The sequence below is a fragment of the Aegilops tauschii genome, chromosome 3 (genome assembly GCF_002575655.3).
Source record: "Aegilops tauschii subsp. strangulata cultivar AL8/78 chromosome 3, Aet v6.0, whole genome shotgun sequence".
NCBI classification, from domain to species: Eukaryota; Viridiplantae; Streptophyta; class Magnoliopsida; order Poales; family Poaceae; genus Aegilops; species Aegilops tauschii.
Genome location: NC_053037.3, coordinates 267,749,907 through 267,769,096, shown reverse-complemented (window position 1 = coordinate 267,769,096; position 19,190 = coordinate 267,749,907).

Sequence of the window (19,190 nt, the reverse complement as noted above, 5' to 3'; positions counted from 1 at the left end):
GGTTTGTTCTTAATTCCTACTAGTTACTGCCATCATTCGCTATCTGGAAAAAATCTGATGTAGTCGACCGGGCCGAAACATTCGCCTCTAACGGGCCTAGTTTTTAGCGGGCCACAATTGGGCCGGCCTACACCTTTCTTGGGCCCAAATGGCCATTGGGGCATTCACACTTTGCGCCAGGCCCACAACTTGCTTCGGCCTATATTCGACCCAAATTTTAGTTGGGCCTTTTGTGGACCCAGCACTTAGTTTGGCCCATGTAGCATTGGGCCATTAACAGGCTGAATATTCTACTGGCCTGTTATGGCCCGGAACAAACCATGGGCCTTTAGCAGGCCAAAATGCATGTTGGGCCTCAATTTTCACTAGTCATCGACGGGCCTTCAGCAGGCTGAAATGTAGACCAGGCCTTTTTTGGCCCAGTTATATGATGGGTGGTTACCAGGCCGAAACATATCTCAGGCCTTAGTTGGCCCACTGATATCATGGGCCTTTAACAGGCTAAAAGCTTAGTACATGCATCAATGGGCCGAATTATACGACAAGCCTTTAACTGGCCCAACGTCACGTTGGGCTGAACTGTTGCCACCTTTATCATGAGCCATTAATGGGCCGGATGTCCCATCGGACCATATATGGCCCATGGGCAGCACGGGCCATTCCCAGGCCGAAAGACACACCGGGCTGAAATGGGCCCATGTCTACATCGGGCCTCTAACAGGCCGAAAGTCACTGGGTCGTAATTGGGCCAAAATATTCGGCGAACAATTAACGGGCCAGATCTGGCTGCGGGCCGTAAATGGGCCTTTATTAAACATGTCGTTATTGGGCTGGCCCACTAGTACCTGAGTAAGTACTATGTACCTTTGACTGGGCTGGCCTTTTAACCTATATGGGCCTCTGTTGGGCCCTGCCACGTGTCGACGTATCATAGGCATGTCTCCTCCAATGGACGGACGACATCTGTCCCACCGAGGAGCAGACACGTGTTTCCTCCGGCCAATGATGATTTCACACGTGTAAAATGCCCACTGGTCCGGGCTGTTAACGGGTTATTGGATCCAAACCGGAACTCGATAGCTTAACAGCGACCCGTTACGGTGGATGCGACGTGTCGGTCACCCTTGACGAAAGCACTTCTATGATGCGCGATTTATCGTCATGGAAGTGGACACTTCCGTGATGATAATTTTGGTAATGTCATGGAACACTTCTACGACAACACAGGTATGACTATCTTGATTCTGTCATAAAATCGTCATGGATGTACATGCATGACAGAAAACGTGACCTACTATGACAAACACGTATCATCACGGAAGTGTATTTTTTTGTAGTGGATGCTCCGCATCATCTCCCCCCCTTGGGAGAGATCCGTCTGTGGATCGTGATCTTCATCACCATGGTACTTGGCCAAGTCCTTGACAATGAAGATGTCACTTACGTTGTACTTGCCGCATGGGATGTCGATCTTTTAGGCATTGTCATTGTAGCGTGCTAGCACCTTGAAGGGTCCATTGGCTCGTGGTAGTAGCTTGGAATTGTGCTCGTTGGGGAAATGATCCTTGCAAAGATGAAGCCATACGAGATCTCCCGGTTGGAACACCATTGGTGTCTTGTTGATGTTGAGCTTGGTGGTGATGCGATGTACTTGACGCTCGATCGTGGCCCATGTAACTTCATGCATCTTCTTGAGAAAGCTTTCCCTTGCACTCGCATCCATGTTTGCGCGTTCTTGGAGCGGAAGAGGTATAATGTCCAGTTGGGACAATGGGTTGAATCCATAGACAACCTCGAAGGGGGACTTGCCGGTAGTAGAGTGTCCAGCTCGATTGTAGGTGTACTCGGCGATGGGTAAGCATTCCTCCCACTCCTTGATGTTCTTCTTTATCAACACGCGTAAGAGAGTAGATAGCGTCCGGTTGGTGACTTATGTTTGGCCACTAGTTTGGGGATGATAGGCCGTCAATAATAGTAAATTGATGCCGAGCTTGGCGCATATTATCTTCCAAAAGTAGCTTTGGAACTTGACGTCGCGGTCCGACACAATGGTCCTTGGCACTCCATGCAACATCAAGATTTCCCTACAAAAGAGATTTGCAACATGTGAAGCATCGTCTATCTTATTGCTTGGGATGAAATGTGCCATTTTTGAGAATCGGTCCACAACAACAAGTACGAAATCCTTTCCATTTTGAGTCCTAGGCAAACCAAGCACAAAATCCATACTAATATATTCCCATGGTTGATATGTAATTGGAAGTGGCATATGTAAACCATGAGATTGAGAGCATTTGTTGGTGAAGCCTGCCACGTCACGGAACATCTTGGCCAAAAGTAGTTGAAGGAGAATGTGGCAAAGGTCTTGTCGCGCCCAAAATGTCCCATGAGTCCTCTGTCGTGAGCCTCTTGCAAAAGTAACAAATGAAGCGACGATTCGGGTATAAAAAGTTTGTTAGCACACATAAGGTAGCCATTCCTGACATAATAGTTGTCCCAACAAGTGTTAGCAAGACATTTGGCATACGGAATCGCAAACATAGGATCATGCGCATAAAGATCTGTAACATGCTCAAAGCCAATGACATTCAACTCAAGTTGAGTAACTAACATGCACTTGCGGGAAAGAGCATCTGCCACAACATTTTCTTTAACCTTAATGTACTTGATCACATAAGGAAAATATTCAATAAATTCAGTCCGTTTAGCATGCCGTTTATTCAACTTGGTTTGCCCTTTAAGGTACTTTAGTGTCTCATGATCGGTATGGATGAAAAATTCATGTGAGCGAAGATAATGCTCCCAAACATGCAATACTCGCACTAATGCATACAATTCTTTGTCATAGATAGGATAGTTGAGTTGAGCACGGAGAAGTTTTTCACCAAAGTACGCAATGGGTCGCTTTTCTTGCATCAAAACTCCACCAATTTCATTACCACTAGCATCACAATGAACCTCAAAGTTTTTGTTGAAATTAGGAAATGCAAGAACTGGGCATGTGTAAGCAAAGATTTGAGCTCATCAAATGCGGTAGATTGAGATGGTCCCCAAACAAAGGGTGCAATTTTCTTACTCAAAGCATGCAACGGTGCGGCAATAGTGCTAAAGTATTTCACAAAGCAACGATAAAAACCGACTAGACCAAGGAAATTATGCACTTGTTGCAAATTAGTGGGTTGTGGCCAACTTTTAATTGCTTCAATTTCAGACTCATCAACATGATCACCCTTGGAAGATACAACAAAGCCCACGAAAACAATCTTGTCAACACAAAAAGTGCATTTTTCCTTATTGGCATAAAGACGCTCTTTTCTAAGAGTTTGAAAAAGGCCCTAAGATGATCTACGTGCTCTTTGAGGGATTTGCTAAACACAAGAATATCGTTAAAATAGACCACAACAAACACACCAATGTAAGGACGAAGCACATAATGCATGAAACGGATGAAAGTACCGAGTGCTTCCGATAAACCCATAGGCATAAGTAGCCACTCATACAAACCAAATTTTGTTTTGAAAGCAGCTTTCCGTTCATCACCTTCTTGTATGCGGATTTGATAATAACCACTTTTAAGATCAATTTTTGAGAAAATGGTGGCACCGCTAAGCTCATCTAGCATATCATCTAGGCGTGGAATGGGATGCCTATAGCAAACGGTGATAGCATTTAAGGGTCTACAATCAGAACACATGCAAAAACTACCATCTCTTTTTGGCACAAGAATGACCGGCATGGCACAAGGACTCAAACTTTCACGCACATGTCCATGGTCTATGAGATGTTGGACTTGCCTTTGTATTTCCTTGGTTTCTTCAGGGTTGACGCGGCATGGAGCCTTGTTAGGAAGAGATGCACCGGGAATGAGGTCGATCCGGTGTTTCATGCCACGTAGAGGAGGAAGACCGGGAGGTAGCTCATCATAGAAGACATCCGCAAATTCCTGCAACAAATTAGACAACACTAGAGGAAGGGGGTTAGGAGTGTTAGTTTTTGCCACCTCATCTTTGCACACTAGGACATAGTGGATGACACTCGATGGGTTCTCACACACTTCTCCCATCTATATTTTTGTGGCTAGGAGGACTAAGTTGTTCCCTCTTGGTGTAGAGTCGCTCACTTTGGGCTTGTGGCGCTCACTCTTTTTGTGGTGGTTCACTCTCTCACTAGTCTCTCCATGATGGGTGGATGCTTGCTTGTCGGCGATCACTTGGCATGGTGACATAGGTCATAGCACGTACTTCGTTCCCTTCATCTTGAAGCTATAGTGGTTTTTATTCCATTGTGGATGACACCTCGGTCGAATTGCCAAGGTCTTCCCAAGAGAAGATGGCATACGAACATAGGAACCACATCACACTCCAAAGTGTCTTCATAAGTGCCGATCTTGAATGAAACTTGCACGGTGTGCTCCACTTGAATGGTGCCGGAGTCGATAAGCCATTGGACCTTGTAGGGGCGAGGTTGCTTCTTCGTGTCCAATTCTAGCTTGGAGCATAGTTCTTCACTTGCCAAGTTGTGGCAACTTCCTCCATCAATGATGACTTTCACAGAGCGTCCATTGATGCCGACCTTGGTGTAAAAAATGTGACACCTTTGGTCTTCGTCTTGTTGGTGTTGAAGTGTCAAGACCTTGGAGACCTCGAGAGCGGGACTTGAATCGTTGTCACAATAGACTTGAGCATCTTCTTCTTCATTCACTTGACGGTGCATGGGGACGTGCTCAAGAGCTTCCAACTCGTCTTCACTCATGGAGTCGTACATGCCGTCATCATTGGCAATCATGGTGCGTCGGTTGGTGCATTGGAAGGAATTGTGTCCACGGCCACCACATGTGAAGCACTTGAGAGAACTTGTCTTGACGGGATCATCCGGTGGTGACAGTGAAGAGGGAGTCTTGTTCTTGTAGTTGCTTGCCAGAGGACGATCGAGGAAGGCGTCGCTTGCTTGGAACTTGACTTGTCGCCGGTATTTGGCGATGCTCTAGTCGAGGTAGGATGTGCCGAAGTCATAATAGAGGTAGCTTGAGCATATGAGCTGTTGGTCTTGGATGAGTACTTGGCGTATTTGAAGTCATCTTGTACTTGTTGCTCCGCCTTGGTCGCTTGGTGAACTAGCTCGAGAAGGTTAGAGTAAGGATAGAAATCGGCGGTCTTCCTTATTGGGTGTCACAACCCTAGAATAATGCTTGTAATTAGCGGCATTGCATCCATGCATCATGTTTAAATTCAAATGAAATTTGAAATGGGGATGTTCAAACCCTAGCATCAAAAGGAATCCAAATAGGTTCAACTAAAATCTTTTTCAATGATTTCAAAATGCCCTTTAAAAATGTTCATCATTTCTGGATCAAGGTGGAAGCATCTACCAAAAATGGTTCACATTTTTGGAGGACATATTTGGACTTTGAAATTAATTCAATCATATTTGAATTGGAGCTATTTGAATGCTATATATATTTTAGATGCTCCAAAAATGTTGGAAATTGTTAAGGGTCACTGGAATAATTCAGAAAGCACCCATAATTATTTCCATGATTTTATGAAATGGTTTAGTATTATTACTAAATCAAAATGGAGAAAAACAAATAGAAAAATAAAAGAATAAGGGAAGTGGAAACCTACCTGGCTTACCTGCAGCCCACCTGGCGGCTCAACTGTGCAGCCCAGCCCACCTGGCCTTCTGCCAGTCGTCTCCCACCTCCTGCCAGTGGGCAGGAGGGCGCGTGTTCGACGTGCGCGGGCACACGCCCTCCACCTCCTGCTTGCCGCCGCTGCCTCGACGCGCCTACGAGCGCCACGCAACCCCCTAGTCACTCTCCTCCTCTCTCCTGTGTCTCTCCCTCGTCTGCCGCTCTCCCCCGAGCACCACCGAGCGAAGCTCGTCGCCGCCGACACCATTCACCGCGGCCACCGGCCCTCCCTCGCCCATCCAGCGTGTCCAGGAGAACCGCCATGGCTCTGGCTTCCTCCTCGACAACCCATGCAACCGGGGACGCACCGCAACGTTTGCATCGCCCTCTTCTTCAACCTCAGACGCTCGCCACCTCCGACGTCTCCCCGAGCCGTTGGGCCCTCCAACCGACCCCCTGTGAGCCCCGCCATTGTTCACCCCTATCCCCGTTCTCTTTTGATTGCTCTGGCCGCCGATTCCATCAACGCCGAAACCCATCGCCGCACGAGCTCGACGCTGTCATCACTCCTGTGACCATTTGGTCGCGCACCAGCGTCCAACGAGCTCGAGGCTGCACGTAGAGCATGCCTAGCGCGTTAGTTGGTCTGTTTGCGCGCTGTAACACTAAACCCGCAACTCACCCGAGCTCAGGCCGCCGCCCAAATGCTCGCCAGCGTCGTTCCCGGCCATCGCGCGCTCAACCGCCTGCACCACTGGACGTGGCACTCATCCGGCTGGCCATAGGACCAAGCCACGCGCCCAGCCGACGCCTGTGGCACCGTTCCGAGCGCCTCCGCCGCTCTGTTTGGTCGCCGGCCACTAACCTCGGCGGCCGCTGACGTGGCACCATCATTAGGGCCTAATTATTAGTTAGTTAACCCCCCTCACACACTGACGGCTGGGCCCCAGCCGTGTTAACTGATAGTTAGGTTTTAACTAAATCCTTTTTGCCAATGTGTGACTGACATGTAGGCCCCAGCCGTCAGGTTTGACCTGGGCTGACGCTGTTGACTAGCTAATGTCAGCATGACGCACCGATGACGCAGTAATAATTTTGCTGGATTATTTCTAATTCTAAATGATTTGGAAATTCCATAAAATGTTTAAAACTTCTAAAAATCATAGAAAATCATACGTAGCTCAGAATGAAATAATTTATATATGAAAACTTATCAGAAAAATACAAAGAATCTGTTTATGGCATTATCATGCATGTTTGAAAAACATACATCCACTGTTTATGACAATTTGAACTTATGGCATTTTAAATGTCTTATGTGGAGTTTGAATTTGAACCACCGGTTCAAACCAACTTCATTTAAATCGCTGCTAGTAGCATTAACTCAAATCACAGCAAATTGCCATGTCATGATCATGCATCATATTGTTGCATTGCATTGATTGTGTTCCTTCTCTGTTGTCGGTGTTTGTTCCCTCTCGGTAGCAGACGATTCCGACGATGTGATCAATGACACCGATGAAGAGCTATACTATCTTCAGAAGTGCTAGGCAAGCAAACCCCCCTTTGAGCATTCCGATACAATCCCACTCTCTCGCTCTTGCTCTCTTTTACTACATTAGGACAACAATGATTCAACTGTTACATGTTGCGATAGTTGAACCCCTTTTCCTCTGCATGACCTGTCTTTGCCATAGTAAATAGATGAAACCCACTAGGATGAGTAGGAGTTGTTTGAGCCATGATGTGCCTACTCATTTATGCTTGCTTGTTATGCCTGCTACTGCTTAGAGTTGTGTCAGGTCTGATTCATCGGGGATGAATTGGAATGTGGTCATCATGTCCTACTATTGAGAGCTAAGTGTGTGAACACGATTTGGTAAAGGTAGCAGTGAGAGGCCATGTAGGAGTACATGGTGGGTTGTCTCATTGAAACCGTCCTCAGGAACTGAGTTATGTGTCTGTGGTCCAAGACAGTTACTACCACACATTGGGTTTCGGTAACTTGACCCCTCTCGGCTTATTAATTGCCTCGATCTCTATCCAGGAGTTGCAACTACTTTTGGTGTTTGTAGGTAGTGCTAGTAGTCTACCAAGTGGCACCCGGTACAGGTGGGCTTGGGACAGACTAGGTGCAGTGGCAAGGTGTACCAAGCGTCGCCCGTTTGGTGGGCTTGGGAACCCAGCTCACATCGTTTGGGGCCGTGATGGAAACCTTGGCTGGACTCCCTTGCGGATGGAACCCGAATATGCTTTAAACATAGACTAGAGTCTTGCGTGGTTAGTCAGGTCATGGCCGACACCCTCGCCAGGCTTCCGCTTGATGGTTGCTGAGATACTTGACGTGTACATGGCGGTAAGTGGCGAGAGCGTGTGTGAAGAAGTACACCCCTGCAGGGTTAACATGATCTAATCGAATAGCCGCGTCCGCGGTAATGGACTACTGGGTTGATTATGCAGTTCATAGACAAGTGAAAGTGGATACCCTAAAATGCGCAAGATAAGCGTGAGTGCTATGGATGGCTGATACGTCTCCAACGTATCTATAATTTATGAAGTATTCATGCTATTATATTATCCATCTTGGATGTTTAATGGGCTTTACTATGCACTTTTATATTACTTTTGGGACTAACCTATTGACCCAGAGCCCAGTGCCAGTTTCTGTTTTTCCCTTGTTTCAGTGTTTCGCAGAAAAGGAATATCAAATGGAGTCCAAATGGAATGAAACCTTCGGAAACGTTATTTTTGGAAAGAAAGCAATACGGGAGACTTGGAGTGCACGTCAGGGGCTCAACGAGGAGAGCACGAGGTGGGGGGCGCGCCCTCCACCCTCGTGGGCCCCTCGTGGCTCCCCTTACCGACTTCTTTCGCCTATATATTCCCATATACCCTAAAACCTTCGGGGAACAGAATAGATCGGGAGTTCCACCGCCGCAAGCCTCTGTAGCCACCAAAAACCAATCGGGACCCTGTTCCCGCACCCTGCCGGAGGGGGGATCCCTCACCGGTGGCCATCTTCATCATCCCGGCGCTCTCCATGACGAGGAGGGAGTAGTTCACCCTCGGGGCTGAGGGTATGTACTAGTAGCTATGTGTTTGATCTCTCTCTCTCGTGTTCTTGAGGTGATACGATCTTGATGTATCGCGAGCTTTGCTATTATAGTTGGATCTTATGATGTTTCCCCCCTCTACTCTCTTGCAATGGATTGAGTTTTCCCTTTGAAGTTATCTTATCGGATTGAGTCTTTAATGATTTGAGAACACTTGATGTATGTCTTGCGTGGGATAACCGTGGTGACAATGGGTTATTCTATTGATTCACTTGATGTATGTGTTGGTGATCAACTTGCAGGTTCCGCCCATGAACCTATGCATAGGGTTTGGCACACGTTTTCGTCTTGACTCTCCGGTAGAAACTTTGGGGCACTCTTTGAAGTTCTTTGTGTTGGTTGAATAGATGAATCTGAGATTGTGTGATGCATATCGTATGATCATACCCACAGATACTTGAGGTGACATTGGAGTATCTAGGTCACATTAGGGTTTTGATTGATTTGTGTCTTAAGGTGTTATTCTAGTACGAACTCTATGATAGATCGAACGGAAATAATAGCTTCGTGTTATTTTACTATGGACTCTTGAATAGATCGATCAGAAAGGATAACTTTGAGGTGGTTTCGTACCCTACAATAATCTCTTCGTTCGTTCTCCGCTATTAGTGACTTTGGAGTGCCTCTTTGTTGCATGTTGAGGGATATTTATATGATCCAATTATGTTATTATTGTTGAGAGAACTTGCACTAGTGAAAGTATGAACCCTAGGCCTGGTTTAAACGCATTGCAATACCATTTACGCTCACTTTTATCATTAGTTACCTTGCTTTTTTATATTTTTAGATTACAAAAACCTATATGTACCATCCATATTGCACTTGTATAACCATCTCTTCGCCGAACAAGTGCACCTATACAATTTACCATTGTATTGGGTGTGTTGGGGACACAAGAGACTCTTTGTTATTTGGTTGCAGGGTTGCTTGAGAGAGACCATCTTCATCCTACACCTCCGACGGATTGATAAACCTTAGGTCATCCACTTGAGGGAAATTTGCTATTGTCCTACAAACCTCTGCACCTGGAGGCCCAACAACGTCTACAAGGAGAAGGTTGCGTAGTAGACATCAAGCTCTTTTGTGGCGCCATTGCCGGGGAGGCTAGGTAAGCGGCACTCACACCCCGTCAACTAAGTTCTTTTCTGGCGCCGTTGCCGGGGAGGTGAGTGCTTGAAGGTATATCTTTAGATCTTGCAATCGAATCTTTTTGTTTCTTGTTTTATCACTAGTTTAGTTTATAAAATAAACTACAAAAAAATGTAATTGAGGGTGCCTCATATGCTTCATCTTTTTAATGTCTTCCGTGAAAATAAGGATTCCGATAATTGTGCTCAATTGCTAGAGGAAGAATGCATTAGAATGTTTGGAACTAAATCTTTGAATGATGAGCATGATTGCAATGTTGTTAGTACGAATTCCTTGAATATCCATGATGCTAATGATATGCAAAGCCACAAGCTTGGGGATGCTATGTTTGACGAAGATAATATTTTTTGTCCCCCAAGTTTTGATGAGCAAATTTATTATGATGATAGCATGCCTCATATTTATGATGATTATATTGATGAAAGTGGGTTTGGAAGAGTGTCAACTTTAGGAAGTAATGATCCCACTATTTTGGAGGGTGTTGAATCTTATTTTGATAATTATGAAAGTGGATTTGGAGAGGTCATGACTTTATTTAGTGATGAATCCACTATTTCGGAAGAGGTTCCAATTGATTATGAGAACAAAGTTGCTATCTATGATGATTATTGTGATGACTTGTATGCTATTAAGAATAATGATAACCATGAAACTTGTCATCATGTTTTTAGTTTTCAATTGGATTATGCCTCACATGATAGTTATTTTGTTGAGTTTGCTCCCACTACTATTGATGAGAATAAATTTGCTTATGTGGAGAGTAGTAAAATTTCTATGCAAGTAGATCATGAAAATAATGCTTTATGTGCTGGTTATATGGTTGAATTCATTCATGATGCTACTGAAAATTATTATGGGAGAAGATCACATGCTTCTATATATTGCAATAATATCAAGTTTTCTCTCTATGTGTTGAAAATTTTGAAGTTATGATTGTTTTGCCTTCCTATGCTAGTTGATTATTGTTCCCATAAGTTGTTTGCTCACAAAATCCCTATGCATAGGAAGTGGGTTAGACTTAAATGTGCTAGTCATATTCTTCATGATGCTCTCTTTATGTTTCAATTCTTATCTTTTATGTGAGCATCATTGAAATCATCATTCCTAGCTAGGGGCGTTAAACGTTAGCGCTTGTTGGGAGGCAAGCCAATTTTATTTTTGTTCCTTGCTTTTTGCTCCTGTTTAGTAATAAATAATTCATCTAGCCTCTGGTTAGATGTGGTTTTATGTTTTAATTAGTTTTTGTGCCAAGTAAGACCTATAGGATCTTCTTGGATGATAGTTATTTGATCTTGCTGAAAATTCCAGAAACTTTCTGTTCACGAAAACAATAGTTAAAAATCACTAGAACGTGATAAAATCAATTGCAGAAGATCAATAATCAAATTATCCAGGTCGTCCTATTTTGGAATAATTTTTTGAGTTCCATAAGTTTGCGTTAGTTACAGATTACTACAGACTGTTCTGTTTTTGACAGATTCTGTTTTTCGTGTGTTGTTTGCTTATTTTGATGAATCTATGGCTAGTAAAATAGTTTATAAACCATAGAGAAGTTGGAATACATTAGATTTAAAACCAATACAAATAAAGAATGAGTTCATTACAGTACCTCGAAGTGGTGTTTTGTTTTCTTTCGCTAACGGAGCTCATGAGATTTTCTATTGAGTTTTGTGTTGTGAAGTTTTCAAGTTTTGGGTAAAGATTCGATGGACTATGGAATAAGGAGTGGCAAGAGCCTAAGCCTGGGAATGCCCTAGGCACCCCAAGGTAATATTGAAGGACAACCAAGAGCCTAAGCTTGGGGATGCCCCGGAAGGCATCCCCTCTTTCGTCTTCATCATCGGTAACTTTACTTGGAGCTATATTTTTATTCACCACATGATATGTGCTTTGCTTGGAGCGTCAATTTATTTTATTTTGTTTTGCTTGCTGTCTGAATAAAATACCAAGATCTGAAATTCTTAAATGAGAGAGAGTCTTCACATAGCTACATAATTATTTAACTACTCATTAATCTTCACTTATATCTTTTTGGAGTAGTTTGCCATTTACTCGTGTGCTTCACTTATATCTTATGAGTAAATGGTTGAATGATTTGAATGTCATAAATCTAAAATTATATATGTTTCATATACTTATCCCATGGGGAGTAATGACTTTACATATTAGAAGTAGAGGTGGTAAATTTATTGAAGGTTAGCAAACATTGTATTGGCCACTTGAACAATTCATGAAAGAATATTGAAGGAAGAGAGATTTCACATATAAATATACTATCTTGGACATCTTTTGCAATTGTGAGCACTCATTAAAATATGACATGCTAAAAGGTTGATGTTGGACGAGGAAGACAACGTAATGGGTTATGTTTTCTTATATCCAAAATAAAGTATATTGTCATGGATCGCCTAACACGTTGAGCTTGCCTTTCCCCCTCATGCTAGCCAAATTCCTTGCACCAAGTAGAGATACTACTTGTGCTTCCAAATATCCCTTAAACCAATATTGCCATGAGAGTCCACCATGCCTACCTATGGATTGAGTAAGATCCTTCAAGTAAGTTGTCATTGGTGCATGCAATAAAAATTGTTCTCTAAATATGTATGATCTTTTAGTGTGGAGAAAATAATCTTTATACGATCTTGTGATATGGAAGAAATAAAAGCGACAGACTGCATAATAAAGGTCCCTATCACAAGTGGCAATATAAAGTGACGTTCCCTCGCATTAAGATTTTGTGCATCCAACTATAAAAGCGCATGGCAACCTCTGCTTCCCTCTGCGAAGGGCCTATCTTTTACTTTTATGCAAGAGTCATGGTGATCTTCACCTTTCCTTTTTACATTTTATCCTTTGGCAAGCACCTTGTGTTGGAAAGATTCTGATATATATATATATATATATATATCCAATTGGATGTAAGGCATCATGAACTATTATTGTTGACATTACCCTTGAGGTAAAAGGTTGGGAGGCGAATCTATAAGCCCCTATCTTTCTCTGTGTCTGATTAAAACTTTGGACCCATAAATATCGCGTGAGTGTTAGCAATTGTGAAAGACTATATGATAGTTCAGTATCTGGGGTTTGCTAAATCAAAGCTCTGACATAGACTCTTCCTAGAAATAAGATGAATTGTAATTATTTGATGACTAATAACACGGTTTGTTAGTTTTCAAGAAAGTTTATGATCTATACTTTAACATGTGAATAGTTTGTTACTTGATCATGCAAAGTTTTATGATATGAGCTACTGTTATGACATATAATGATGTTAGAAAAGGTGACTAAAATTATCATTGATCAAACTTGTGCACCTGCTAGCATTCACACTTCATAAATTCTTTCTTTTATCATTTACCTACTCGAGGACGAGCAGCAATTAAGCTTGGCGATGCTGATACGTCTCCAACGTATCTATAATTTATGAAGTATTCATGCTATTATATTATCCATCTTGGATGTTTACTGGGCTTTACTATGCACTTTTATATTACTTTTGGGACTAACCTATTGACCCAGAGCCCAGTGCCAGTTTCTGTTTTTTCCCTTGTTTCAGTGTTTCGCAGAAAAGGAATATCAAACGGAGTCCAAATGGAATGAAACCTTCGGAAAAGTTATTTTTGGAAAGAAAGCAATACGGGAGACTTGGAGTGCACGTCAAGGGCTCAACGAAGAGAGCACGAGGCAGGGGGCGCCCACCCCCCTGGGCGCGCCCTCCACCCTCGTGGACCCCTCGTGGCTCCCCTTACCGACTTCTTTCACCTATATATTCCCATATACCCTAAAACCTTCGAGGAACAGAATAGATCGGGAGTTCCGCCGCCGCAAGCCTCTGTAGCCACCAAAAACCAATCAGGACCCTGTTCCGGCACCCTGCCGGAGGGGGGATCCCTCACCGGTGGCCATCTTCATCATCCCGGTGATCTCCATGACGAGGAGGGAGTAGTTCAGCCTCGGGGCTGAGGGTATGTACTAGTAGCTATGTGTTTGATCTCTCTCTCTCTCTCTTGTGTTCTTGAGGTGATACGATCTTGATGTATTGCGAGCTTTGCTATTATAGTTGGATTTTATGATGTTTCTCCCCCTCTACTCTCTTGTAATGGATTGAGTTTTTCCTTTGAAGTTATCTTATCGGATTGAGTCTTTAATGATTTGAGAACACTTGATGTATGTCTTGCGTGGGATAACCGTGGTGACAATGGGCTATTCTATTGATTCACTTGATGTATGTTTTGGTGATCAACTTGCGGGTGCCGCCCATGAACCTATGCATAGGGGTTGGCACACGTTGAAGTCTTGACTCTCCGGTAGAAACTTTGGGGCACTCTTTGAAGTTCTTTGTGTTGGTTGAATAGATGAATCTGAGATTGTGTGATGCATATCGTATGATCATACCCACAGATACTTGAGGTGACATTGGAGTATCTAGGTGACATTAGGGTTTTGATTGATTTGTGTTTTAAGGTGTTATTCTAGTAGGAACTCTTTGTTGCATGTTGAGGGATATTTATATGATCCAATTATGTTATTATTGTTGAGAGAACTTGCACTAGTGAAAGTATGAACCTTAGGCCTTGTTTCAATGCATTGCAATACCGTTTACGCTCACTTTTATCATTAGTTACCTTGCTGTTTTTATATTTTCAGATTACAAAAACCTATATGTACCATCCATATTGCACTTGTATCACCATCTCTTCGCCAAACTAGTGCACCTATACAATTTACCATTGTATTGGGTGTGTTGGGGACACAAGAGACTCTTTGTTATTTGGTTGCAGGGTTGCTTGAGAGAGACCATCTTCATCCTACACCTCCCACGGATTGATAAACCTTAGGTCATCCACTTGAGGGAAATTTGCTACTGTCCTACAAACCTCTGCACTTGGAGGCCCAACAACGTCTACAAGGAGAAGGTTGCGTAGTAGACATCAATGGCCTTCTCGAAGGGAGACGGGAGCGGATCCATAGTGGTGTATTGATATGGTGAATATGTGGACTCGTGTGCACCACCTCAAAAGAGTTACCAGCAGTCGAAGTACAGGATGGCCACCGAGTCAAAGCTGGCTTGCTGCAATTAAACTCCACCACCCCTTTGTTGATACTTATGCATATCTAGCAAGTTCTGATGTAAGTCTTGCTGGGTACATTTGTACTCACGTTCGCTCAATTTAAGTTTTTGCACAAAGACTTCAGTCTCACTTGTAGTTCCGCGTGGACTTCGATGTTTAGCTTGTAACCTCAGCTACGATCTTATACCTTGGGAGGGTCTTGTAGTTAGTCAGGCTCTAAAGCCTTCTTCCTTTTCAGAAGTCTGTACCCAGACATGTTTATGCTTTCGTTGCCTGTATGCTCCCTATGTTGGGTCATGTGACCCATGATTGTAATTCTTACTATGTAAGACTCTTCAGAGCCTTATGAATAAATACTTTGAGTCGTAGAGTTTTGTTGTGATGCCATGTTGTATTTGCACATATCGAGCATATTGTGTGTATGATTTTGAAATGCTTGGTATGTGTGGGATCCGACTATCTAGTTGTTTATTCTTGGTAGCCTCTCTTATGGGGAAATGTCTCCTAGTGCTTCCACTGAGCCATGGTAGCTTGCTACTGCTCCGGAACACTTAGGCTGGCCAACATGTGTCCTTTTTCGTTCCTGTGTCTGTCCCTTTAGGGAAATGTCACGCAGTGTTCCTTTAAGTCCTTGTAGCTTGCTACGACTTGGGTTCATACATTGATGACCGACACGTTCGTTGCTAGGTCATGTATGCCTCTCCTTGTAAGTTAGTGCCACTTTGGGTTTACTACTAGCCATGTTGGCCCGGGTTCTTTGTCATATGGATACTAGTGACACTATCATATACGTGAGCCAAAAGGCACAAACGGTCCCGGGCCAGGTAAGGTGGCACCCGTGGGGATACCGTGCGTGAGGCCGCAAAGTGATATGATGTGTTACATGCTAAATCGGTGTGACTTAGGATCGGGGTCCTGACAGCTTTGGTATCAGAGCCTGACTGCCTGTAGGATTAGCAAGCCAAACTGGTAGAAGTCGTGTCTAGAAATGCTTTAGTTATATAAGGGAATTGACTGTGGCAGGGAACGTCAGGCTCTTTTTACTCCTTTACCTTATGTCCTTCTGATTTCAGTCAACATCTTCTTTTCTACGTGGTTAAGAACCTAGGCCTTCTCATCTATCATCAGGATGACGAGTCACTATGTTAGAGACTTATAGATTGATGGATTCAAGTCTCAGTTTAGTTTCTACTACCTCCGTGTGATAACAGTTGGTCTCGAAACCTTGATATTGTGATGTTGAGTGGTTATGCCACCATTTTGCAGGATGTCTCAAATCTTTTTGAGCATTTACAGTCGTTATGCTGTCCGAGTCATCCCAGGTTTCTAAATAGTCTGATGCATTTGCAACTCCCTTCTTTCCGTTCTCGATGTTCCGTTGGGCCAGCTTAACCACACTAACCAGTGTGTTGAGGTACTTCATTGCCTAGGTATATATGTTGGAGCTATTATTATGACCCCTAGGGTATCTTAGGGAATCACCTAGTAATCTAGCCAAGTTTTGTGTTCCCAGTATGATGATTCTGGCCGTCATTCTCGAAAGCATCCCGTGATGCCATATAGTTAGTAGGCATTCTACCCCTGGGTTTTTGAACCCGAGATTCACCCTACTCATTCATGTTGATACTGTTTGCTAGTTCCTTAGGATAGCCTTTGCGATAGTCCTCGAGGTCCGTGGTATTTCTTTCTTCCAAATACCATGAACTACTTATGGCAGAAGTTCTTGAACCAAAAGATCACAACAAGAGTGCTCTCGATGAGTTCCACATTCTATATTGTGACTCTGCCAGTCCTACCTCTCTGCATGGATTATCCGGAAGAAACCTGTTGAACTTGGTTCGACATACTAATCTATGCATCCACAACTCAGAAAGTTATATGCTCCTTGAGTTGTCCATTTTTGGTTGTATTCTGACTTCCGTCTATCATTTGATAGTCAAGAGCATGTCATGCATTCATGCTCATCGATGCCTATTATTCTTATGGTCCGTCAAGCCATCCTATTCCAGAATGACTAGTAGAAGCAAACTCTGGTACCTCATCCATATCTAGGATTGGGTCAAAAGTAGTTGCATTCCGCATATCAAAATGCCAATCCAGCTTTTGTTCTGCTCTACCTTGGAGTATTACCCTATTTATGTCAAGAATATCGTAGGAATTGCACCATCTTATGAATTCTTGATACATTGATACTTCTCGCCATCATTATTCTTTCCTCGGTCTCCGTGTTTTCGTAGCCGGAATGCCGACAAGTGAACCGTGATGTGTGAAATCAATACTCCTAGCAACCCCGTTGTTTGGTAGTTAATGGACAATAACTTCATTCTTCGCGTGTTGGTTATTGAATCATCGTTCTAAGATTGATCGACTACCTAGTCCATATTTCTGGTGCACTCTTCGATCAGTGGGATAGGATTGTGCTAATCCCTCACTCTTTTGATCATATCGTCTTGCCCTGAAAACCAAGATTGTTCTCGTGCTTAGTAACATATCAGTGGTTCGTGATTTTCCGAATATCTTCTCGGAAGTATTACCAGGTTGTCACCTGACCACTATGTTGAGTTCGTGATCAAGTTGGTTTTTCTACAAACCACCCCTTCTCCAAGAATTTGTGTTGGATACCCCTGAGCTAGTTGGTTAAGCTAAACAACAGCTTGGAGAGTTGGAAGATAAAAGCTTTGCCTAACTTAGTTTGTTCTGGAGGGATATCTTTGCATTTGTATGTGTGTGATGAAGAAACATGATATCTTCATCGATTGGTCCTCGTGATCAATTGTTGGATCTATTGTCTTGTCCAATCTTTGGTTTGAGTATGGGCTATCGTCAAATCAAATCAGAACCAATGATGTTCGTAATGTTGTTTTACTCGTGATTGTTCCCTCGAGCATACACCATTATATCTTTTGGTATGACCAATGTTATCACCGTGTTCACTTAATTATGGAATTCCATCTATATGGAACCTCGATAAATGTTGTTGAGCCCATCGACAACATCCTTAGTTTCTCCATGATTCATGTTTGAACATCAAGATAGTCTTGGAAACTTGTGTAAGCATTTTCTTCGTGTCCCGTTCATGAAGGATATGTTGGATGAAAGAAGTGACTTCCTCTAACTCATGTGCATTTGATGCATGTTGTCGTCATGAATTCGAGAAAGTTTGTTTGCTTCCTTTGGAATCATCCCAAGTTAGTCATGCATGCGTGAAGTATTCTATGGTTTGATAGATTTGGCCACCTCCATTCCATATGTAATTCCTAGCACACCAAGCCACTGACTGGTTTGTTCTAGGAGAAGGAGTTAAATGCTAATCCATGGTAATGCACAAGACCTCGATATCCTTGATGATGGTTCCCCACCTGAACTCGGTAGTGTTTTGCTGTAAGACTACCATGTGGTCATGTTTGTCTGGGACAGCGTATTCACATGTGTGTAGCAGAACCAGCTCATGTTTTGGACCTTTCTATTGTAGTTCATTTCTCGAGAATCTCGCAACATCGTCTCATCGAGTTGTGTTGCAAACCTTCTTTTCCAGACATGCCGTCTGAAATATCCCATTACCAACCAGATATGAATCTCAGGTAGATATGATGGTTGGAACACTCCCAACATTTGCATTTTGTCCCCAGCTTGCACCCGCCATTGTGAAATTTTACTATGGTCCGCCTTCCTGGTAATTACTGCTCAGGATTACCTCCAAAAGTGGGCTTACCATGGGTCCCATCCATTTCCGATGATAAGCAAAAAATCATCCACTGCGTTGTCCTCAACAATGTAGTCCACATCATACATTTTAGTCTGAGTATGCCATTCTTCCGAACTCCTTCAAACGATCGGTTGAGATTTTCCTTAGGCTGGTATAGAGAGTTTCAATGATCTAGATATCAAAAGTAATTCTTTTTGCCACTTAAGGAAATACTTCTACGAGTCACCTTCCCTAAGGTGCCCGTTATGGAATCGTGGAAATTAACTCCTCGCTACTTTGAAACCATGCACCATATTACTCAAGCGTGGAACTGTTGCCTACCAAATTGAACTTTCGTCATCTCTTTCTTTCCACCCCTTTTGATGTGTGTGTCTGATCTCAAGAGATGATTCAACATCTCATTTCGTGAGTTCATCATGAGTTGCTCGATCTTTGAGAAGATCAATTCTTGTAGGGTTCCTCGTTCCTTTTGTCGTCGTGTTGGATGAAGATCTCAAAAGCAAAGGCGTCAAGAT